The sequence below is a fragment of the Uloborus diversus genome, chromosome 10 (genome assembly GCF_026930045.1).
Source record: "Uloborus diversus isolate 005 chromosome 10, Udiv.v.3.1, whole genome shotgun sequence".
Classification (NCBI taxonomy): Eukaryota; Metazoa; Arthropoda; class Arachnida; order Araneae; family Uloboridae; genus Uloborus; species Uloborus diversus.
The window spans coordinates 93,040,874-93,067,156 of NC_072740.1; the positions used below are offsets into that span (position 1 = coordinate 93,040,874).

At 30.1% G+C, this 26,283-nt stretch overlaps 1 long non-coding RNA gene across 1 annotated transcript in view; it reads left to right on the top strand.

Annotated features, from left to right (window-relative positions):
* Positions 1–787: 787 nt before the first annotated feature.
* Positions 788–26,283, top strand: part of LOC129231381 (uncharacterized) — a 152,131-nt gene continuing 126,635 nt past the window's right edge. Inside the window, exon 1 of the long non-coding RNA XR_008581248.1 lies at positions 788–976. This is a non-coding gene — a long non-coding RNA (uncharacterized LOC129231381). The remainder of the gene's footprint in view (positions 977–26,283) is intronic.

Below are 26,283 nucleotides of genomic sequence, written 5' to 3' on the forward strand. Positions count from 1 at the left end.
TCTTGTTTGTTTTTAGAATTTAGGAATTGCTCTTTCTCTTTACTATCAGTAAAATTATTTTTTCCCTCAAAAAAGTTTATTCATAAAATTTAAGCAATGATTTATAACTGTAAGGAAAAAAACACTAGAAACCTTTATGAACTATGTAAGAGAATGTACTAATTTTTTTTTCGAAAATAATGGTAACAACTAAACACCTAGTTTGCTTTCGTTTTTTTTTTTTTTTTTTTTTTTTGCTAAACGTTTAAAAGAGAAATAACAAAAATAGAAAAAAAAGAGAGAAAAGTAATAAGAAAAGTTATAAAAGAAACGTACATTTAAAGAATAAAAGAAAAAAATTAAATGAAAAAATGATATAAATATTGCCGTACATATGAAGCAAAAAACAGCTTCATGCTTAAATTTATAAATTATGCAAGCAATATATTTTTTCCCTCGGCGAAGGAAAGACAAAATGCTGTGGAGGAAAGAGAGTATTTCATTTACAACTGTAAAAAATTATTAGTAAAAAAGTATTTTTTCTTTTTTTTTTTTTTTTTGCATTCGTTGAGTTGTTCAGACGCATAGTTAAAGAGCGTTCAAAAGACGTAAGATACGAAGTTCCCTTCTAATTTTTAAGAACAGTTCCAAAAGTTCTATGAGATGGCGCTACAGGCGCTGTTGAAAACTCTGTTGCCGAAAAGTAAAAGAGAGGGAGAAAAAGCGTCAGTTTAGGAAATGAGAGATAGAGGGCGCTCGCCGCAATATCCCCCGCTATCGATCTCCTTCTTGCTCTTCTCTTCGAGGGAGGGGTGCCGGCGGGCGGGATGTTGTGCACGGAGGATGGGGAGCAAAAGAAAAACAAGTTCTCCTTTTCTTGACGTTTCTGCGCCCGCCCACTTATTAAATTGATGGATTGAGGGGAAAGAACGTTGGCGCTGTTGGCGAGAGAGCGCAGCATGCCAAGAGAGTGCTTTCGTCAGTATCTGGCTCACAGGTTTGTAGGGTTCTTCTGTATAGCGCTTGAAGATTTAATCACATTTATTGAAGTATACGTAGGATTTAAAGATAACATGGAAGGGCAATTTTTAAGTAAAAATACAGCGTTTTTAAGTAAAAGAAATGCTACTTTTATGATGTAAAATAGTTTCTCATTTTCGATGGTGGGGAAAAAAGTAGTTCTAAAATGATGAATAGTGCCATAATTTTTTATTCATCAGTAAGTTTATTCCTGTTTTTCCACTCTTTTCAAATAAATAAATAAAATGAAAATAGCACTCCGAAATTTAAAAATTTTACTTAATTTTTATTCGTTCTAGGTTTTGACTTAACTGTAATAAAAAAAAAAACAAAAAAAACAAATGAACAAATTTCAGTTTCAAAGGGAAAAAAAAATCCAAAAAGGTACCAATTAAAGATTGTGTGTCCGCATTGAGTTATATGTTTTGAATACATTGGTTTTTCTGAAAAAACACGTTTTTTTTAGAAAATCTTCGGTGTGGTTTTAAAAGGATAAATTTTAAATAAATTGATTTTTTCGCATTATATTACTTGCAGCTAAATGTAATATGAAAAAAAAAAGTTTTTTAACAAAAATATCCCTATTCTTTATTTCTTACACTTTTATGCCATAAATCAATAACTGATAATGAAATCAATAAATTTAAAAAAAAAATGTTTTTTCTACAGTATGATATTTTTTCTAGGTTTTCTATAGTATCGTACTTTGTGCAAAAAGAGAAAAATAATAAACATTTTCTCAAAATTTGAGAAAAAATACTAATGGCTGTTACAAGAAAAACAAATGTCTATGTATTTTTACGAACAAATGTTTTGATAAACGTGAAAATATTTCCTTTAAATTATACTTTCAGTACAAACAATACGTAGGGAACACAAACAATAAGTAGTTGAAGACATTTAATTACGAGCAACTTTCTGTCACACAGTTAGTGAAGTGAGTTTATGAGACATTCAAAAAACAATGTTATTACTCAAGAAGCCATATGTATTGTAGCGTTAATGAAGTTTATACGTCAACTATGTAATATTTTAAAGAAACAACTTTAAGTATTATATACAGTCAAATTTTGTTTATCCGAAGCTTTATTATTGGATACTTCGGATATCTGACCCATCCTCACCACACAAAAAATATCAAAACCAAATGTAAAAAATCCCATCCGAAGAAAACATTAATATCAAGGCTGCAATTGCTATTACGATGACAAGATCCATAATTTGGCTGCTGGAGAAACACAAACAGAATAAAAGTCTATGAGTTTTTCTTATGTGATTTTAGTATTATAAAAATAAATAAGAATTAAAAAATTGCCTGAAATTTTCAACAAACATTCGAAGGAAAGGATATATGTTAGAATGGTTTTCTGGAAAACACGTCTCATCGTATCAATCGCTTTTATGCATTGTAATATAGACTTATAATAAGAGATGAAATATGTTTTGTTTGTAGTATAGATTTAAATGCGTAGTAATTTTTGCCACTCATCCTGAACTATCTATTATTCAGTTATCGTTACGTCATCATTGTGGATGTTTCCTTTAAGTATGCACATAACTTGTACACTTAAAAACAATACCTCAATTTTTCTGAATTTCTTATCTGTATAAAAGCTTTGTCACCGAGTCTATCTTTATTTGTTGTGCAGTAATTCACACAGTAAATTATTTTCCATCTTTTAAATATGACTTGGAAGTAACCTCACTGTGGTGAGATGCAAGAGTTCTTCACTCCATGTTTAGAAAAAATGAAACAATGCACAACTATGCTTTGAAAAAAAAAAAAAAAAAAAAAACAGTCTCATAGAAATGTGAAGGCTAAATATTTGACTCAATAGATGTGCCTATCATTCTTAACTAAACATGTGGTTTCACTATAACATATGTAACTTAACCGCAGTAACAATAAATGGGCATTAAAGCTATTCAATTGGTATTAGCCCGACTTAGTCAGTTCTTTCTTTTTTTCAACAACATATATTGAACTAGAAATGCTCATTTAAAAGCTTAAAATCATCAATAGTATTTTGCACTGCGTTCCAGACTTCACGTCAATTGATTTTCATGCAAAACTTTCACATCAAAATATCTATCAAAAATTATGTAAATAAGCTTTTTCTCGAAGTACATTAATCAGTTTACAGTATTATTTAAATTCGGTCTTCTGTTTTCGTAGCGCACAACTGTTTTCTTTTTTGTTTCAAAATATAAATCCTGCCTTGAAGTTAAATAGATGCAGCTTTGTTTTAACTTAAGCATTCAATACTACAGAAATTTGAACGCCATTTAAAAAAAAATAGAATAAAGCAGATTTTACTTTGCTAAAAATCATTTAAAATTTTATCTGCTAACACAAAATTGCAACATCATATTCATTTAATTATTTTTGACTGCAACTATGAGAACAAGTGTATAATCATTTTTGCTACCTGAAAATAACTTTAAATTTAAGAAATAAAAAACTGAAACAAATGCTTCCTTTATAATTGAGCAATCAGATTTTATGCTAGAAATTTTATATTTTGCATACATATAACAAATAAAAAAATTTAAAAAAATCAAAAGAAAAATAGATATGCCATGGCTTGAAGCATGAAAAGCATGATTTAAATACTGCCTTGGTTTTTATTAAAATTTTATCTAGATATATAAAGCTAAAAGTAGACGCTTTCTAAAGAAAAACCGCATGCATCATGGTAATTTTAAAAGGATGGCCACAGAGTAAAGTAACTTTCAACCTAAAAATTTTTGAGTAGAAATGATTACTTTTCTCCTTCGATAAAATCTGCATTTTTACCGATTTTGTTACCCTTTACATTATATTTTTAATATTATGTTTTTTAAAGAGAGCAAGCAAGTATTCGTGTTTTCATAAAAGCAGGCTTTTAGTTTCGGAACTAAGTGAGTCAAATTTTGAAAGCATTAACAATTGGATTTGCGGAATAAATGCATTTTTCACAATCATAAGCATTGCAAACTAAATACAATTACGTAAAAGGTTTAAAGAATTAATGTGCTTAGTAATCAACAAAAGTGTTTAACATCAAAAATAAAATCATCTTAATTGAGTTTTTTTTCCTGGGTATAGTAGAAAAAGCTGCAATATTTAAAGCAAATTAACTTTTGTTGGCTGCAAAATATAAAACTGACTGAGGCAGTGAGAAGCAAAAGGATGCAAGTGGACTATTTTAAGTTTCGATTAAAACGTGCTTTAAGATCCGATCTTAGGTAGGCTTTCATTGAAATTTTTTTCTAAATCATGCTGTACAATAGTACCTACCAGGGCTACTAGTACAATCTCTTGTCCCAAGACAGAGGATAGGTTCACCTACCATGTGTACTGGTTATCTCCAAATTTTTAATTTTGTCACATGCATCCCTTTGCTTCTCACTACCTCATATGTCAATGCCTAAAGAAAATTGTAGGGTACTGTAACGGAACTAATAGGAAAAAAGTGTTGCAAGTTATTTGCATCTCTTGTTTTAATTTGGGATTACAGTATTATATCCATTCCATTACTCTAGTAACGACAGATTAACTGTTATTACTGTCATGTATAGAAAGTACATGTACGTAATTTTTATGAAATAAAGGCAATTTTTGTTAAATATATAAATTACTTAAAATAAAATCTTGATTTTTAGATTGAATCCTATAATTTCAAAAAAATTTTTTAAAAACTTTAAAGTTCACCTAATACGTGTTATTTTTAAAGAGAAATGTCCAAATTCCACGGTAAACTTTCAAAATTAATTTGAATATACGTATTTAATTAAAAATTTTCCCATAAAAGAATTTTATTATCAGACATACTTTGCACAAAATACTCCCTCTTTGAACCTATATATTGTGTAAGCGTATTCTGAGTTGTGTAGAATGGAACTTTGTTAATTGCTTAATTTGAAAACAGTCTTCCAATTTACTGGCAAACATGGCAACAAACGTTACGCCTATATGTAATTTTATAGCAGTGTTAAAGGAGTACTGATTTGAAGTGAAGTTAAAACTGTAAAGATGAGTGAAATTAAGTAGATATTCGTTATTTCTACTAACATTATTCAGAAAACGAGTGAAGACTTGTAAAAATTTCAAATATGTAGTATTTACTGAATACGTAAAACATAATTAGTATTTTCAACGACCGAAAACTTGTTTAAATCTCGGAAATTGGACTTAACAATACTGCAATAGACATTTGTAGATATTGATTCTGTACCTCAGAGCCAGGCTAACGCAAGTCCAAATGTATTGTATATAGAAATCTTATTCCGCATTGAGCCATAACAACGTAATTCAAAAAAAAAAAAAAAAAGAACGAAAAGAAAGTTCTTCATATTTTTTTACCAATATTATAAGAGCGCGATTCTCAACATTAGCATGCATTTGACAAACGTGTTTACTCTCTCCTGCAATTTGTGAAACTTATGTCAGTCTGGCCTTGTACAGAATTTTACTCGAAGAAAGAACATCCTGTACATGTTGGAAAATGTAATTAGAACGAACTCATGTGTAAAGGAAAATTTTCGCTTCCAACTCACCAATTTTCTCCATCATTTAACAGATTGAGAATTTAAGAAAACAAATGCTCTTCTTTTATTTAGCAGCTTTTTATTTTTGCTGTTTGCCCCGAATTAGTTCTTCAGACTACTCATACCTTTTAAAGGACAGATTTGCGTTCGGTGTCTCTTACTTAGCTAACATTTATTTCTTAAATGAAAGCGTTTGCCTTTTCTACAATTCCTCTGTTTTTTTAAACCACGTATACTTCAAAAAAAAAAAAAAAAAATACGTTTTCATTCAGTTTTATTTACGAATAAAAAAAACTTATACATTTATAAAGGATAACTTAGAGCCAAGTTGATTACCTTCACCTCACTTCATTTGTTTTACTATAATTGACTTCAAAACAAAACTAGCAGGTGCTGAACTTATCTGCAAGTTTATGAAATAAGTTTTCTGGATATTCTGCTCTGGTGTATATCCTACTTTCTTGCAGAAAAAGAGAAAAAAAATGATTGCTTCATCTTTCATTGCGTTTGTATTTCTTATCAGTAATGAATGAAAACCATTTTGACATTTTCCTGCGTTAAATTATTTTGTGAACTGAAAAAAAAATCCATAAATAGGGTTTGGCTTGTTAGTATGATAGTGCAGGGTTCCCAAAGGGGAAACCGTAAGTGGAAGAAGGGGTGCTTCGAAATACTCACAGTATCAATACGTACAATATAACCGAGATGGGATGTCGTGAGAAATATCTAATTCTGCAAAAGGGTGCCTTGAACCGAAAAAGTTAGTAACTCTGTATTAGTGTTAATTATATGATGTTTTTTCTAAATGTAAATACTGTTCTTTACTTCGTTGATCATCTTCCAAAAGAGTTAACAGGAGAATAAAACAAAAAAGCGCTATAAAAATAGTGAAGTTCGTACCGTATCGAAATATAACTCAACGATTTAAGGACTCTAAAAGTGAGTCAATATGCTTAGGACCATTCCTCGAAAAACGGTAATTTTGTCCTGCTCGTGACACCTCATATATTTCATCAAAAATAATACTTTATGAAATATATGAACCGTCAGATGTGGGGCAAATGGTTGACTGGTCCCTTAGCTTATGTATTCATTTGAGTTATATTGAGATCTTTCACTACTTGCAAAAAAATAAATAAATAAATAAATAAATAAATAAAAAATAAAATAAAGAAAGAAAAGTACGAATAAAATTAAATACCATTCTTAGCTAACTGGTTTCTGTATGTAGCCAAAACCTTGTTTACATTATTTCATTCATTTTTTTCTCTATTTTATTTAAGTCAAAAACTTTTTTCAAAATCTCACTTATCGTGTAATAGCTGTAAAAAAATTTACGAAACAAGCAACTGAAGCAGTGCATAAATTATAAAGAAATTTCGATATCACTAACTATGTGTCTAATATTTATTAGACTTTTCTAAACTTGCAAATAAAAAGCTAAAATGATTTAATTTTTCATTTATGTTCAATATCTGCAGAATGGCAAATGTTATTAAAAATCATATCATATAATTATTTGAAATGTAGAAAACGTTATTTAAAAAATAGCTGAGGATGGGGATAAATCCCCAAAAAAATAAAATGAAAAACCGACCTTCAACCATCTCTTTCACTCCATCTTGTTGTATCTATATCTTACATTTTTATATTACAAAAATGTAAGATATACCTGTATGTTTTTGTTAGTTTGATTCAGAAGAAAAAAATAAGATGGAGTGAAAGAGATGGTTGAAGGTCGGTTTTTCATTTTATTTTTTTCTTCATGCTTAAAACATGAAGCAGTGCGTAGTTGTTGGCCAGATTTGTTCACCAATTTTCAGTATTTTTTTTTTTTAATTATGATTCTGTTGCTATAACTTTAGTTCATTTCCTGCACATGGTCATAATGAATTACTCCAAGAATACGAGTAGGCAATTTGTTAGCCTTTTCCTTGGAGACATCTGAAACCATTTGGTTAATTACTGCATGTTCTTCATTAAAAAGCTATATCTTCTGTGATCTGATTTTAACTCTCAAGCAGTAGTTACTCCCTTGTAAGAACTGTGACACTGCAAATGTTAGCAACGCCAGTTGGGAAGTTTAGAACATACTGTATAATCGCCAAGTAACTAATTGTTGGCACAAATTTTCTTACTTTGCAACATATACTTTATCAAACTACTACTACAGACGTTTCTCATTACAAACATTTCGGTTAATTTAAAAATAAAATCCATGAATTTGTTTCATGTAAGGCTTGTTACAAAATAAGTGCAAAACTTTCTGGGAAAAGCCCCCAGGAACTCATGTAACTCATTCTACATGTTTTGCAGGAAATCCTTATCTAGTAATAAATATCTGGCAGTGCTTTTTCAAATACGTATTTTTGTTTTACATGGGAGCAAAAAACAGTACTATCTACAACTAAACGAACTAAAAAAAAGCTTTCTTAAAATAAAATGAAAATAAAGGAAAAACAAAACAAGCAAAGCACAAAAAGGTTTTTTTCCCCCTGTAATGCTGCTGCGTTAGAAGCATATTTTTTGCAGACAGGCTTTTCCGCTATATAGCTTTCATTCTTTCACATGGCACCACTGAAGGCTGCTGCTTTTACCACGAGAATTTTGATGCTCAGTTTTGCAGACAGGGCTTTCCCCCTATATAGCATCCATTCCTTCACATGACACCACTATAGGCTGCTGCTTTTACCACGAGAATTTTGATGCCTAGTTTTTCCACTGGGTGGCGACACCTGGGCTCTCTTCGATGCGAAACTTTACTAGGAATTTAATTTTGCGAAGACCACTCGAAGGTAAACGAATACTTAAGGGATCGTTTACATGCCGCATAATCATATGACATGGACGCTGTCGATTTTCTGTATCATGAAAATCCACCGACTGGAGCCAGATTTGAGCCTGCGCCTTTGGGAGAAAGAGACCAGCGTCTTACCACTACACCAATCTGACCGTGAATCAAACACCAAAACACAAAGGTTATTTGGGGAATTCACAATAAACTCCCAAATTCTAAAGGAGCTACATGATTCAAAATATTTTCTGATAGTAATGATAAATTAAATTTCGTTAATAGTGTAGTGATTAAAACTAGATTAGGTTAGATCAGTGATTTAAAACAAAAGAAAAAATATTAATAAAAACACAAGTTTCTACGAGGGGCATGGAAGTTGTAAATTCTGTTCACTTAGCTCTAAGTGGAAATTGCACGCCTCCAAATATTTTCTTTTCAATTTAAGCACAATGAAAGGGCGTGCTCAAAAAGTAATCCAAAAGGGTTATTCAAAAGAAAAACTTGTGAAGAACAAGTCATCGTGTGGTACATAAATGCACCGAATATTAGCTTGTCCCCCATCAAAGTAGCTTGATGTTAGTAAGAATCACGACAGCTTTTATTAAATTTGCTTTGTTAGATGTCACTTCAATATTTCTTACAGCATCGAAGGGCCGTTAGGCGGATGACACCTGTCAATTTATGCGAAACTCTCCCTTCTTTAATAATGATAACAAGGAGGAAAATAAGGAATAAAGGAAACTTTTCTCCTTATTATTAAATAAAATGTACCCCGGGTTTGTTTCTTTATTGGAGATAGATAAGATTTGATTTGGAAAAGCTGCTTGTCAAAAATACGCTGAGATCTTTTCTCCAGACTCTGTCACTAGATTAATGGTTAACGAACATTCACAGTCATCGCGCACAGAATCACTCGGAGAAAATGTTGGATAGATGCGACTCTTCTCTCGAAGAAACTACGACTTTAATAAAGATAAAATGGGGGAATAAAGGGCAAATGCGATCTGTTTGTATCTATTTCTTCTCTAAAAGTTCCTATTCTTTTCTCCAAATTCGCAGCTTCATTAATTGCATTCTATGACAGGCCCAGAGAAACATGAAAGCAAATTCCCTGCTTCAATCTCTCTGGGAAAAGGTCTCGATTTCATCAGAACAAGAGTCGCAAATTAATAGGGATTATTGATCGTCGCTTTCGGGATTAAAAATCAAATGGGGAAAGCGACAAAGAAAAAAAGACTTAGACGGGAGACATTTTTATTAGAGACTTAGTTCTCTTGACAGGGATTTGGCTCATTAATATTTCATCAGATATTTCCCTTTATTAAAATTTATTTGATATGACGGAGTCAAAAAACAAAAGGTATCGACGATTCGAACAAGGAACGTAAAAATTAAGAATCTAGGAATCACTGAAAGGTTCGGTTCTGTCTCTTTGGAACTCCATTCAGCAGGGATTACAGTGCCAGTGTCTTAGATATAAATTAAACAAAGATTATAAAGATTGTAGTTCGAGCGACAGGGAAAGTGAAATCACTAGAACTGAACATTCTTGCTGGATGGAAAAATTCGTATTTGGTATTGAAGTTATATAAAATGGTAATCGTTATTTTTCAAGAAAGTATGTTCTTGACTAATCTTTGTTTCTATATCAGCTGAAAATATTCGAAATTATATTTATCAAGATCCATACATAGTTCAGTGGGAGGCAGTGGTGCAGCGCAGGTGGGGTGGGGGGGGGGGGCGGTAAAACCACTTCCCCGAAGGCAATGGTATTAACATAAATGCGTTATAATACAGTAGCTTATGCAGATGAAAGGACTGTTTTGATCAAAAAAATCCCTTCAGTTGGTAATTTTGTTCAAAAAAACCCCTTCAGAAGGTGTTTTTGATCAGAAAACCCCCTTCAAAAGGTTTTTTCATTCAAAAATAAATCCCTCCAGAAGGTATTTTTGGTCAACCCCTCCCCTCCCAGATGGGTTTTATGGCTGCGCTAGTGGTGACAGGACATAGGGTTCGCGATGCTTATAAGCTATGATTTGAGTTCCTCGATTGCTTTGAAAAACGAAATTAATGAGGTATGTGGATAGTTTTTGGTCAAACAACACTCATACAATTTTTTTCAGTATTTATATAGAATGCAGGGGAAAAGTCAGGGGGCAGAAAAATATAGGGGAAGGGGAATTTGTGAACATTTTTTTTTTTTCATTTCTTCATCTAAAAAAAAAATGTTACCAATATCCTAGCGCAAAAATTTTCCCCATGATTGAATAGTCTTTACTTCGTGTCATGCAATTTTTTGAGAGTTTTTTAAAAAATATTTCTTTACTTTATGTTTTTTTTTTAAATGTCTGCGACTTTTTACATGTGTCCCGTCCCCATAAGAAGACAGAAGTTTGATGAAGTATTAAGGAAGTTATGACGTAACTACAAAAAACACTGTATCAAAATATGTTATATTTAAGTTGCCACGATATGACTAAAAACCTGGCAAAAGAAATATAATTCGGCTGTCATTTTTTTTATTATAAAAACTAAGGTTACACAGTTATTTAATTTGCCATGCTAGGCATTTTGAGTACTAAATAATTGTGCATACTTTTTCAGAAGTTTTGTGCTCATTTTATTATTAATCTATTTTTTTAAACGCATTTAAATCACAATATATCGATATTTACAACAATACACATATACTACAAAAAATAACAGGGACATTGTTTTCATATCAACACAATAAACACAATTTGGCAGAATAACTGGACTTGACGGCAAAAGTTACAGATGAAGTCTAAATCCCAGTAGTCAAGTATACAGTCAAATATCAGTCAGCATCAAGCAATGCAACTCTTATGGCTTAAACATATGTGAAGTAATATAAGATTCATATTTTTAGAAAGACAACCCATTGAATCAGTCCCGTTAAAAATGCTCATTCGGAGTAACGATTTTTTCAAACTATTTTGACATGAAAAAAAAATCTTCATAATTGATCAAATAATAAAAAAAATGGTTTATGTCTTTCATTTCAAGACATGAATAACTGATATTATAATATAATATTTATATATAATTATTTCACGTGATAATCTACACATATTTTGTATAATTTCTTGTACTATACATACTATATCCCTATACGTATAATACATTAACCATTAATAAACTGTTTTTCTATTGAAATTTAAGTTTTGATTAATAATTGGTTGGAATAGTTTTTTGATTTTAACAGCATCGAATTTAAAAATTTTATTCTTTTGTCAGTATTTTGCTCTCGGTAAATACTAGTTGCTTCTGATCGATATTTATTGCCCGAAGCTCTCTAGTAGATTTATAGCAGCAATGCATTTATTTTTACGATTACCGTAGCTATAAATTACAGCACAAAACGCGATATTTATTTTTCGTGGAAATTTATCACATGTCTCCCCAAGCGTCTTATATTTTCCTGGATATATTTATTCTTGAGACGTAATGGAAAACGTAAGGCCATAAATAAACGCTTATGTTTTAAACTTAATGCTTCTTAACGTCACAGTTCTTAAGTTTTTATTTTTCAAATACATTTGTTTTTTATTTTACATGTGCGTAAAAGCAAATAAATGGGCATTTATTTATATCTAATTTTAATAACTGAAACATAATTGTGTTTTAGATAACGTAAATAAACAATTGTATGAAAGAAAATTTTAAATCAATAAATCACACAAGTCAAATAAAATATAGGACATGGATTTCCTTTCGACACTGAAAAAAAGAAAAAGTTTACTTTTACAAAGTTACTGGATGCTATGCAAATTTTTCAAGGGAAAAAAAATCAAATTTTGACAACATCATCGTCAAAAGCCACAGAATTTTCAAAATAAAGCATATTCGTAATTTAGAGTTTAAAAATAAAAAAAAAATATTTTTGGATGTAAGATATTAAATGATGGATATATAAAAGACCGCCGACAAACGCCTTGTGGACTTAACATCTCTTTTTTATTTTTATAATTCTATTGTTTATACATTTTACTTTTAAGCTGAAATGTATATATTTATTTCTTGTTATAAGTTTTTTTACCGTTGCACCTTCACTGCAACATAACGTACTCTTTTTCTCCACACTTTAACCTTTAAGCAAGCTTTTAATTACTTAGCAGTGAGGACGCAGAGGTCAACAATATATAATACAGCATGCATATGCTGGAAAAAAGAAAGAATAATAATTTAAACATAACATTTAGAATATTGGGGAACATAACAAACGCTGCATCTACCTTCTAGAAAAAAAATATATCCATAATTTGTAACTTTCAGCTATAGATAAATATAGGTACTACATGTTACTCTCACAAAAAGGTACGATAAGCAATCAAAACACGATTATACTTTTACAAATATACATTTAATTTACATACAAATCCGAAGGCAACTAATTTGTGATAATCTTATTTCTATTACTCCGTATATGTCTCTCCGTAGGTATCTATTCTACTGGGTGCATTGTTAATTTAAGTTTCATAAAAAACTATACACTTTATTTAAGTACTACATGCCTTTTAATGAAATTAGTAGTACTTATTTTTACCTTGTTTGGTTCATTGAAAGTCATTTTTTTACTATTTCTTATAAAACTTAGCTCAAAATTAGCTTAAAACATTTAAGCGTTTTCACATGATGTTTTTACTGTTTGAAATTTAATAATTAAAGAGAGAATAAGTGTCTCTCAGTTACACTTAAAAAGCATTTTTCTTCAATGTGAAAACAATTCTGACGAATATTTTGAAATCAATTTTTGATTTCAAAATTGTAATTATAATGCATGAAATTTTATTTTGGTGCGTAACGCTAGTAACAAAGTTAGAATAATCAAAATATGAAAAGTGTTTCTGGTTTCCCCTACTGTTTCAGCTATTTAATCCATAAACAAAGTTGTTAACTTTGGAAGTAAGATTTCAAGCTGTTTGTCAAACTAAAAATACATGTGTTACTTTTTTCAGTAAAACACGAATAACAAGTGTTGGAGCCTAGCTAAATATTTGAAGTCTTTATTTCTCAAAACATTGTTTTCCCTATCAAACTGAATTTCCAATTAACAGAAAAAAAAGTTAAGATCATTTTTTTCTTTTAGTATTTGCACGCCGGGTAAAAATAACGAATTTTTACTCATCAAAGCCTTAACAAAGTACAACATGATTTAAAAGATTAACATAAATTTTACTTTCTGCACAAAATACTAGAAACACTTTCAAACTTTTTTCCATAAAAAATAATTGATTAATCAACGTTGAGGGCGAAATTTTAGTAATACTAATAACAAGTGTTAAAGCCTGGCTAAATATTTGAAGTCTTCATTTCTCAAAGCATTGTTTTCACTATCAAGCTGAATTTAAAAAAAAAAAAATCCTTTCAGTATTTGCCCTCCAGGGAGAAAATAACTATGTACTTTTCCCTTGTACACAAGTCTTAACACAGTGCTACATAGTGTAAAATATTTGCATAAATTTTACTTCCTACACAAAAGACTAGAAACAATTTCGAACAGTTTTCAAGAAAAGTGAATTAATTAATCGACGTTGAAGACGAACTTTTAGTTATACTAATAAAAAGTGTTGGAGCCTTCCTCAATATTTGAAGTCTTCATTTCTCAAAGCATAGTTCGCACTATAAAACTTAATTTTAAAAAAATGAATAAATAAAAAGTGATCTTTTTTTTTCTTTTCAGCATTTGTGCTCCAAGGAGAAAATAAATATACTTTCCTTTTTACACAAGCCTTAACAAAGTACTACATAATGTAAACTATTAGCATACATTTTACTTCCTAAAAACGCTTTCGAACAGTTTTAAGAAAAAATGAATTAATTAATCGACGTTTCAAACGAATTTTTAGCTATACCTCAACACCTAAACTTTCTGGGAAAGCATTTTTTCTTTAGCAAAACTTTGAAGATTTAAATTTCTGTCCTTCCAACGTAAGTGGCACTATCTTTGGAGACTTTAAAAGGGAGTACCTGTCAGGGATTTGGGGAGCAAATTTCGCTTTTAGAGAAACGCACTAAAATAATGATAATGTCCTGCTCTAAACCTTGCAAAGGAAACAAGAAACATTTTTACGAAAGAAATTTACTCAGTTTCCAAATTATGCTTAAAGCTTAAATTACTCAAGAAGATCCCTAGGTACAAGTAGCCGGGAGTTAAATGCCCTACTTTCACCAAATGTGTGTTTTACTCCTTTAATTTTTACGTCCCGAAGCCACCCAGCAAGTAAAACGAATCCCATTAGAGCTGTTATTTTGCGAAGAAGCTTCAAGCCGGTAAAGAAGAATATGCATTTATTTCCTCGACTAATGAGCCTACTAGACAAGCATTACATTGTTTACACGAAGAACTAGTCTTCAAAAGCCCTTTCAGAAAGAACAGATTGGTAATGCGTATACACCTTCACTGGCTAAGACACAAGTGATGCTTATGGTAGGATTATTATCCCTTGCGTAGGTTGTAATAGGCGGAGACGATGCTATGGTAGGAGATAAGGATTATCCTATTTTAGCTCTTGTTATCTATAACTGAATCCCTGGAAAATGGTGTAAAGATATAAGTAGGAATACACATAACGAGTTTTCTGCGATGGACATTACATCGTATATAATAAACTCATGTATCTTGTATTTAAGTAATAATGTAATTATTTGTTTCTACAGAAATATTAGATGTTTTCAATGATCGTGACTAGATGCTTTCGAGTGAAAGTTTTTGAAGGGAATGTAGAAGATAAGGATTATCCTATTTTAGCTCTTGTTATCTATTCTGTGCATTCCTGAAAAATGTTGTAAATATATAAATAGGAATACACACAACGAGTTTTCTGCGATGAACATTACTTTGTATATAATAAACGCATGTATCTTGTATTTAAGTAATAATGTAATTATTTACCCCCACAGAAATATTAGATGTTTTCAATACTCATCATTAGGTGCTTTTAAGTGAATATTTTTGAAAGGAATGTAGGAAATAAAGATTATCCAATTTTAGCTCGTGTTATCTATAACTGTGAATCCCTGAAAAATGGTGTAAAGATATAAATAGGAATACACGTAACGAGTTTTCTGTGATGGGCATTACTTTGTATATAATAAACGCATGTATCTTGTACTTAAGTAATAATGTAATTATTTACCCCCACAGAAATATTAGATGTTTTCAATACTCATCATTAGGTGCTTTCAAGTGAATATTTTTAAAAGATTGATGTTGTTTGCTTTCACGTATTTAAAGCTTTTAGACATATTTGAATACTGAGCAGTTTAAATTCAGCTAAAATGTTATGTGTAAAAGCATAAATATCATGGCACAAAGAAAAGTCAAAGCATTCGTATGTTTAAAACAAAAGGAGCATTCAATTCATATTTATTCCTTTCAAAGATTTCATCCCTTCTCTTACTCCTAAAATAAATTCCTTTGAAGAGGTATAAGCTCTTCAAAGATTTTATTTGGAAAATCAAATTAATGCATTTATAGTGACATAATGTTTTAAGCGCAATGTGAGCATTTTTATAAATATTTTTCAAAATAATGTTCAATTGAATAGTTAAATGTTGTCAAAAGTGTGAGAACATGTTGGTGACAATGCAAAAATATATGCCTTTCCTTTTGTTTAATTAAAATAGAAGAAACTTTTGTTTGTTCATGAAATTATTTAATTAAACCTTCGATATATGTTTTAGCTTTGTGCTCTATCAATCCAACACTAAACTTTAAAACAAAGAAAAAGCGTGATTACGAAGGAATTTTACCGAAATCACAGCAAATATGAATCGAGTCATACACGTTATGAGAATATTAATTTTACTTTTGTATTTTGTATCATTTTAGTTGTAACGCAAGATGATAAAATTTATTTATTTTTTTCCATTCCTAAGTGAGTCATTTTTAATGCAACGTGTCCCCATTTAGTGGGTTTTTTAAGTTAAATATTCATAGGTGCTTGAAAACGGCATCAATAATTTCTTGTGCTTTTGTTAAATTTGACGCACAGATAGCCTAAACATATCCTAAACCTAAGTATGTATACATGTGTTTCAGATAGTTTCCAAAGACTTGAGTGAGAAATACTTAATGTGAACATGCTCAATTTTTCAATATTCTTCGACTAAATGAACAAAGATAGAGGTTTAGTTATGACCAGGTTTGAGATTCGTAATTCCTTGATAATTTTTCAGAAAACGAATTTTGCTTTTCTAAGTTTCTTAAAATTGATTTTTCTAATTAAAATTAAAATAAAATATTGAGAAAAAAATGAAAGCTATTGAGGAGAAATTGATTTCTCAGTAAAATTGCATCAAAATATAAAATTTAGATATAAACCTGATCATCAATAAGCCATGCTTTTTCAAAAATAATAATTACTAAGAGTAATTTTTATGTTTTTAATTTTTACGTTTTTCTCTTAAAATAGGTGCTTTTTAAAATATATTTGGGAATGGATTAACACCATTACCATTTGAAAATTACCATTTAAAAATTAATGCTAGTTTCGCAAGAAATAAAATTTAATAAACTAATCCCAAATTATATAATTAGTGCATAAATACCCATTGTAGCTCTTAACTATTCTTCTAATTAAATAGCTAAATACATTGTTGAAGTCTTAGTAATTTTATTAACCTTTTCTTTGTAAAAGACAAAAAGAAAAAAAGCTTACTTAAAAACTTTCCGTAAAAGAAAAAATCATTAAAAAAATCTGTAATTTAGCAACTGCAATATTTTTTTAAAAACTTGAGCTTAGAGCAAATTTACTTAAGACTACTCTTTTACGCTGTAACCTTCAATATCACTCTTCAAACTTTATTCTGCAACATACTTACATGCATTGTAATTTTATAATTAATTTGTTTCAGTTGATTGAGTTATTTTTACAAAAAAATACAAATATTTGCATTAAATTTCGGACATTTCTTTAAACCAAAAAAGCGAAAACCATATGTATCTTAAAAATGGTATTTAATTATTAAAATATTCTTATTTATTGTTATAATTACAGTTCTGGTATTTTTATTATTTATTTTTCAATAATTTCTATTACTGCAATAAGTATTGCTTTGTTATTTTACTATTTTCACTGATGCTTTTTTTTTTTATTTTTGTGTATTGTTTTTCTTCCTCTGAACAAAAATATGTCAGTGAATAAAAAAATGTATGAGATGAAAATGATTAAAAATAAATAGGTTTAAGAACGAAGGTAACCATTCTTGATCAGCAATCTGCATCTTTGATTATGTTTCAGCTCTGAATTATAGCTGGAAAACGAAATAAAGTAAACCTCAACTTATTTTAGAAATATCTTTTCGTATTGATAAAAAGAAATATCATGATTTTATAGTTAATGTATACCGTTTAGTAATTAGTAGTATTATAAAAATGCATTACATTTTTTTAAATATCTTTCCTATTCAAAAAAAGGCTTATTTAATAAATATCTAATGTTTGTAAATTAATAGTAGTAAACTGCAAATTAATTTGAACACTAGCCCTTTATCAATTATTTCCATGTTATGACTACCTTGTTTAACGTAACTATTTTATAATTTGCGAATTAAGTGAATTTTTTGTTCTTTTCTCTTGTATAGCGATTTTCATGATATTATTAGCATTTTTTTAGAGCTAATAACAAATTTCAAAAGAAAAAACTTTTTTTTTGTTCTAGCTTTCTTGACTGCACCATAATGGACTTCAAGAAAGCTTTCAAAACTGTTGTTTTCTTTTGAGTATACTAGAAAGAGACTTAAGAACAGTAATGAAATAGCTTCAAGTAGGTGTTCTAAAGTTGCTAATTTTTTTAATCTGATAGTGGATACAAAGAAAACCGGTGTCTGAGTGCGGTGGTGGATTAGAGACTGAATTACATTTTTCAAAAATCTCAGTACACTGGCACTTTTTACCTCAAAACCAATCCAAATGTGGGCGAGAAAGAAGAGCTGTATTGCAACACAGTGCTGGTTTTAAATGGGTAAAACAATTGCCCTCCCCCTAACCCTGCCTTCCCTCTTAAAGAAACACAAGTTTACCTGTGACAACTGTTAACTACTTTTTGCTGCAACCTGGATAACTCGACTGTCAGGCAAACGGCAGCTTTTTAGTTCCGCAACTTGTCTAAAGGACTCGCTTGGTACAAAACGCATGCTAAGTAAACCAGTAAAAACTGAAAATAAGTACATACATATATATGCGTTTCGACAACCTTATATTCCTCAGACAAAAAATAAAAGTAGGGAAATGTAGGAAAATTGAGATAGCGTGGCAAAGTGAAATGGTCAAATATTTGCTTGTTTATTAGCACCACGTATCTAGTAATACTTTGTGTAGAAACACATGTTGTCTATTCCAGTCAGGAAAAAATTACTTCATACAATCAAGGAATATGATAATACTAGTAATTTTCAGAAATTGATACTCATATTGTAATATTTTGTTGTAAGTCAAAAATTATTTTTGTCATTATTAAATGATTAAGTTCTTGTTATTTACTTTTTAAATATTAATTGAGATCTACTAATGTTCAGTGCAGAATTTATTTGTATAATAATAAGCTTATTCGTATTTTAAATTCTTTGTGCAGTAGTCAAGTGCATGCAGGGCAGAGTGAATGGGGCAGAATGAAATAGTTTATTTCATATACTTATTCAGTCTTTTATCAAATCACTTACGCATTCATTTATAAATTATTTCATTTACTTTACTTCATTTGATAATTCCTTTTTTTTATTTATTCAATCATTCATTTATTTTCTTATTCTTTCTCACTATTTTACTAATTTATTTATTTATTTTTTCATTTATTAACTCTTTTTTTATTTATTCTTTTATTGTTTTATTTCCTTCTTTATTTATGCATTCATTATTTTACGTACTCATTTTTTTGATCAAAAATACCTTTACTGATCGAATAAAAAAATATTTTATTAGAAGAATACTTTATTTTTCACTTTACACCATGAAAAAAATGAGTGAAGCTTTCCCACCTTTTTTTGGAGAGACGAATTTATTTTTAAAAACATTTAAAAAAATGTTTCAATGCTAGTTTTTTATTTAAAAAAAAATACTGTTCTTTCTTTATGTACGGTAATTTCCAACTTGTGCATTTTGTAAAAAGTAAGTTATCTTACCTGCCCCTCATTCCACTACATTTAAAAAGCGTCAGCTGGAAAAGATATTCGAGCTTAGTTCCAACTATCTCCTATACTTCTTTTAAATTCAGTTTCAGGAATTTTTTTTTACATAGGAAGGTGCATCTCTAGGCAGATGTAAATTTAGCAAAAAAAAAAAAGATATATATATATATATAAACAAAAGACATCTTCTAAAGTTTAACTTGTATAATCACTTCAAAGCAAGTTTCCATTGAGCATCGAATCTTTCTTACGGGAGTTGTTGCCATGTACTGCAAGGGACTTCTACTGTGTCTTGGCAGCTCTGTTGATTTTAATCCAATTTTAAATTTTTGGGTACCAGTTTATAAAAAAAGGGGGGGGGGGCGCAAGAAAACTAATTGTAACTATAAAAGTGACAGCATTAAAAGAAAAATATCGCCATATTAATTGAAAAAATAATAGTAGTATAAGTAAATGTGAAGAAAGTAGCTATGCAATAGTCGAGTAGTGTGGAATACTGCTGTTTTGGATATGTTTTGAGCCGATATCACGTGGGAATGTTACGAACGACTTTAAAAAATACTCCCATGATAGTGTGCAGTAAAAGTTGATCGATTGTTGTTGTTGCTGTACCACTGGGTAGAGAGGAACAACAGCAGCCTGTTAGTAGAGTATTTTGTGAGTTACTCCAAGCAAGTTTTCAAACATTTTAATCTAGTAATTCACATTTCATTGAAAACCGGCATTAATCATGAAATACACACCAAAAGAATAATAGCTTGTTATACCACAAGCTAAAATATTTTTCAAGATGGTGTTAGGTATTATGGAATACCAGTTATTCTTCAATCTCCGACATAAGCCTGTTCTGTTAAGTCTTGAAGTGGTTATCTCTGATACGCCTAAGTCAACGCATATTTTCTTCCCCATACACCACTACCTCCAAAAAATCAGAGTTTAAATACTCACAGGATATCAAATATAATGTAAAAAAGAAAGTTTGCACGCGACCATTCAATACAAATAGTTATAGCATGCTCTTACGCTAATTTGGGGACTTTTATCCCAAAACCAATTGAGTTATTTATAGAAATGTAATTGGAATTCTAAAGTATCTTCTTCTCATCAATGTATTTTTTTTTTTTTTGTAATCAAATCTACTTTTCATTGAATAACATCTGTGCACGGATTAATTTGTACACTAATGAAAGCTGGCTCTTGAAGTGCGCGAAAAATACTTCAAAAGCTGAACTAAGTAATAGGTATGTGACGTCATTCAACTTTCATAAATTCTTACCATTAATTCTACTTCTAAACCGTCAGCCTTACAGCTGACAATTTAATGAAAGCCATTCAACATACATCTAATTGAAGAAAGTTAAGTAGGTAAAATTAGGTGTTTTTAGAGTATTTTATTTACTTGATTGAGTTTTTGAAAGTTAGGTTAACACTTTATAACTTAGATATTTTAAATTATTTTTCTTCGTAAATGCTTTTATATACTTGGAAAAATATATTTATTTGTGTGTTTTTTTATCAGAAGAAAACATGAAAAATAATATTGTAATCACACAGAAGATGAAACTTCTCTTTGTTCGTTTTTTACCATCCATATTTTTTTTCTTTCGAAAATATGTTTAGAATGTCATCATAGCCCAAATTATATGTGAATGCATCTGTGCATATGCAGTTACATATGTTCGCTTCTCTTGACGACATTCTTAAAAAAAAATAAATTCATATTACTGAGCTTTTCACTAATTTTCAGATTTTTTCTTACTTAAATGAAAGATTAAAAACAAAAATTTTGTTTCTCTCAAAGAACAAAAATAAAGAGATCTGTGAAGAGATTACATTTATCGCAAGTACACATTTATGATCTGAATTACTTACATTTTTTATTTTCAATGCCATAACACCACTTTTAGAACACTGATTTGATCTTTAAAGCGTTAATATGGATTTGATTACAGATGGTACAACGCATCAACTGTCAATGTCCACACATACATTGAGTACAAAAACCAGTGATTGAACACAACCCTTGAGAATGAAGAGCTCGTAGTTTTATTTCAAAAATATGTTTTCAAATGTGTTTTCTCAGAAAAATTGGCGATAGTAATTTTCTTCTATAAATTTATGGAAAAAAAAAATGAAAACGACTAGAAAATGCTATGTTTGTCCATTGGTTGTGGGTGTTCATTCAAGGAATAAGTGCCATTTTCTTCATCAAAAATCTGACGGATAATAGTAAAAGTTCTCGAAATTGTTAAAAAATACATACATGCATCAATGTAAATGTTTCGACTGTCATGTACACAGGAGTGCCCCCCTCTAAGAGCAAGGGCGCACCCTTCCCCAAAAACAAGACCACCCGCCCGCAAATGAGAAAAATACCAATCAAAACACCCCCCCTCCCCTCAGAATTTCAATGGCTAAAAATTTCTGCCCCATGCCCCCCTAGGTGGGCACCCCTGATGTACTTTTTATAGATGTTATAAATTTTTGAAAATGAAATTGCGCGGTAGTGTTCATTCACTGGTGGGTCCACCCTAATTTATATGTAAAAAAATCAAATTCAAAGAACTCAAATTATTTGAGGGAAATATCCGAAACTGATAAAAACTTCCTAGAATTGTAAGGACATGAGTCTTTCAACTGATATTTCACAATTTGAATGCTTCAGATCAAGTTCTATAACATTTGTAGTAGTTGAATTCTTAGTTTCTGATTTAGGAATGTAATACAAAAAGCAATGTCTTGAAAGTCTAGTCTCTTTTCAAATCAGATGTAACGCTTTTTCTGTATATGAGTTTTTTAAAAATAATAGCGCATTGATTTTTATTTTAGTTCACAGGTGTTGGGTAAATTTAGAGCACATTTGTATACATTTCAATTTTAATCTAGGATTTATTCAACTCATATTTATGTTATATTTTGAGGAATATTTTACTTTTTAAAACTATATTCAATGCTATATGTTTTATGCTGACATGTATTGTATTTTTCCTAAATGAAAAATTTTGGGAAAAAAAGAAGTAAAGACTATTATTAAAACATAAATGTATTATTAAGGTTCATGAAAGAAACGAATGAGTTCATGCACTAGTTAAAATCAAATAGTATTTATAAATAGCTTATTTTGATGCATCTTTTCTGCCTTTCCTCATTTTAGTACGTAAGTGACTCGAATTTTGAACTAAAGTGTTGGGAACTGAGCTGAAGTTATTTATGAAATTGCAGGCAACATTTACTTCAACATTTACTTTTGTTGTAATATGCTCTCCAGAAAAATAGAAATAAACAATATTATAACTATTTCGGTAAAAAGTAGAGTAGTTTTACACAAAAATGGGAAGTTGTGCGCATGAATAATAACAGCTTTATGAAAAACATCATAAACTTACATCATCTTCATCATTGCATTAAAAAAAAAACTACTGTTAAAACATAAAATATATAACGCGACGTAATGTATGCTTATTTACGTTTTTCTGTTGCAAAGGAGCAATAAACGTAATTAAAAAATATTTATATAATTTTGGATTGAAAATTTATTTTGGGCAACATAACTACAGTTATTTACAGATGTAGTTTCGGAGATTTATAGATGATCTTACATGGTCATTTTTTCAATGAATCTGCATCCCACTTATTCTGCTGCAGTTCGTCCAAATACAGTTTTCGAATGAGTAAAATGCATAAAATATGCTGCTGGTCATGTCGTTTATTCATAACGGTTTAATTTTCTCAAAGCATTTGCAGCAGTGGAGTTTCATTGAAGATTGAACTTTTTTTTTAAGCATTTAACTCGCTAAATAACAAAACAGTAGGCAGAAAATGCTAGTTTTGCTAGTATTAACTGTATAAGACAACTACTTTCTCATGTTTTATTTTATTAACCTAAAACTTTCGTAATGATGAAAATTAGTAAAAAATACTCAGTATGAAAATGATTTGCGGTGAGCTAATATATTTACTATTACTTAAAGTGATACAAACATACTATAACAATAATAAAAATTTTATCATTAAATAAGAAAACAATATGGTCAAAAACTTGCGGAAATGATTAAAATTGAAATAAATGTTAATATAGAAAAACTAACCAATTTCCAATGTTTCACATTACTGTTTTTTCAGTTAAGAATTACAGTTATTATGTTTGATTCCACTTTTTCTCTCTCCTCTTATATAATCAATTAATGCTTGAGAAAGGCAGACACAATTCTAACACGCCATATACCTGAGTGTATAAAAAACATATTTTAAATAATCATTTCAGTTTGTGTACTAAAAGCACTTTACTTGTACATTTGTGCTGATGCAGCTGATATGGTACCAGTCTACACAATAAAGATGTTCCTCGATTACTTTAGTTTTTGATGCATACTATGTTTTGTTTTGATAACAAAGTTAAAAATTACAAAATTTAGCTAAGCACTTACATCTCACATAGTATGATGCTTAGGAGTTAAGCTATAGCTGATACAGAAGCTTCAGCTTACACGATTCAGCTCTTTTTATTCTTGAGCTTTATAATAATCTAACCAACACAAGTGTACATCAACTTTTATAACTTACACAAATCGTTCCAGAAAGTAATTATATTTATGGAACTTAAGAAGCTGACAATAAACCTTTATGTTGTATTATTTCCGCTTATAACGGAGAAAAAATACTTTGTTGAGATTGTATATGTTACGTTTTACAGTCTAAAAACAAATTTATGATTTTCGCATAGAGAAAAAAAAATATATTTACCCATCTACAGTATAAATTAAGAAGATATAGCTGTCAAGCAAGAAAAAGGTGTAAAGTGTATATTTATACACTTATAAATTCGTACATTATAAATGTTTGTAACTTGATCTGAAATACGAATAAGAAACTCTGAGCTGAAGATGAAATTAGGTCTCGGAGCAAAACCATGCCGATAATACGCGTGGACTGGCGAGGAGAAAGCCAGTGGACTTCTCCGTCCAGAAGGCTGATCGCGACTTCCAGTTTCAAATAATTGCTTGTCTTCGTCCGACACAAACCAATGATGAAATGGTGTAATTCAGCTAAAACATTCCACCTAAAAATATTATATTCAGTTAATTATAAATCTTGCTCATTTTTCAGCTCGCTTGTTTCTGTTTCTTTTTTCGTTTGGATAAGTTTTTCTTTCGTATGTGCTACATCAATCACTGAAATCATAATTTTGCTACCAAAACGCATGTTTCTAGCAAATTATTAGAGACTTGCCTTGCCACTAAATTCAGATACTTTCCTCTTTTTTTGAACTTCTGTCATTGATTAATTAATTACGAGTAATACGATTGTTTTTAATTTACACTGCGTGGGTCTTAATTTTCACGGAAACTCATGGAAATTCAGATCTTGTATTTCTTATTTGTGTTACGTGATTTTTAAAATATATTTTACGAAATTCAGGATAATTATAAATAATAATACCGACTGTAGACAGCTGTTCAGGTAAACCACAGTATCTACAAAAATGAGTTCTTGAGATGTTTGAAGATACACAGTTTTGGTTATCCACTAGCACTGGTAAACTGCTGAAATTTTACGTTGTTTTCGTGCTTATTTTCAGCAGAAACGAAATAAGTAAACTTATATAGTAAAGCTAATGTAATGCTAATGTAAAACAGATGACAAAAATGCAAAAAAATTAAAAATAAAGAAATTTCGGATACTGCTGTTTACCTTCAAGGTAGTATAGAGTTACAGTATTTTCTTTCTTGGGATCCATAGCACTGAGCATGCAAATTGCTCGTTATTTGAACACCTTGCTGAGTTGCGTACGTTTTCTAGTTTTATGTGTTCAGCTCAGTGGCGCAGTGAAGGAAAGGGAGGTGGGTGAAAAAAAAACTCAGAGCCATTGGTTTTTAACATAAATGGAAATTCTAATACAGTATATGCATATGAAAGGGCTGTTTTGATCTACAAAAAAAAAACCTTCACCGGTCAGAATGTATTTTTGATTTAAAAAAGAAAAGTTCCTCCAGAAGGTAATTTTCATCACAAAAAAAAAAAAAAAACCCTCCAGGAGGTAATTTTCATCAAAAAAAAAAAAAAAAAAACAGAAGGTATTTTTCATCAGAAACCCCCTCCAGGAGGTATTTTTCATCAAAAAACCCCTCCAGAAGGTATTTTTTACCAAACAACCCCTCCAGAAGGTATTAACGACTGCGCTGTTAAGCTTAATTACCGAAATAACTATAATTTTTCTTTCTAATAGTATATTTGCAGCATATCGTCACCTCACAGCAACAGTAAGACATCTAATAACAGTAATAACATTAAGATATCCTACTGTTGCTTTGAGGCGACGATGTGTGGTTTGCGGGGGTAAAAAATTGCAATTTAGTGAAACAATTCATTAGTTTGGAACCCTCTAGTATGTTTTGTTATATCCTTATATCCTCGGAGTATTGATGCTTGTATGTTATTTAAAACTTCTGAAAGATCATTGGTTGCTTTTTTTTTTTTTTTTTTTGAGTTAGCTTTATCTATGTACGTGCGTTTTTGTGAAGTTCTAAAAATGCTTTTACTTTTGTTTCAAATGGAAAGCTTTATTGCAAGTTGGTAAAACTAATTGCTTGGTGGCGCAAGTGGGTGCTTACATCAAACTAAACCATAAAGTAGGTCTAATGTTCGAAGTTGATGACACAAATTAAAAAATACTGTTGAATTTGCAAGAACGAATAGACACAATGACACTTTTTATTGGCATGGTGCAGATGATGTTGGAATAATTACTGTGGATGAAGTAATAATGGTTCTTCTTTTGCCAACTTTACATAGACGCAGTCACTTAGTGT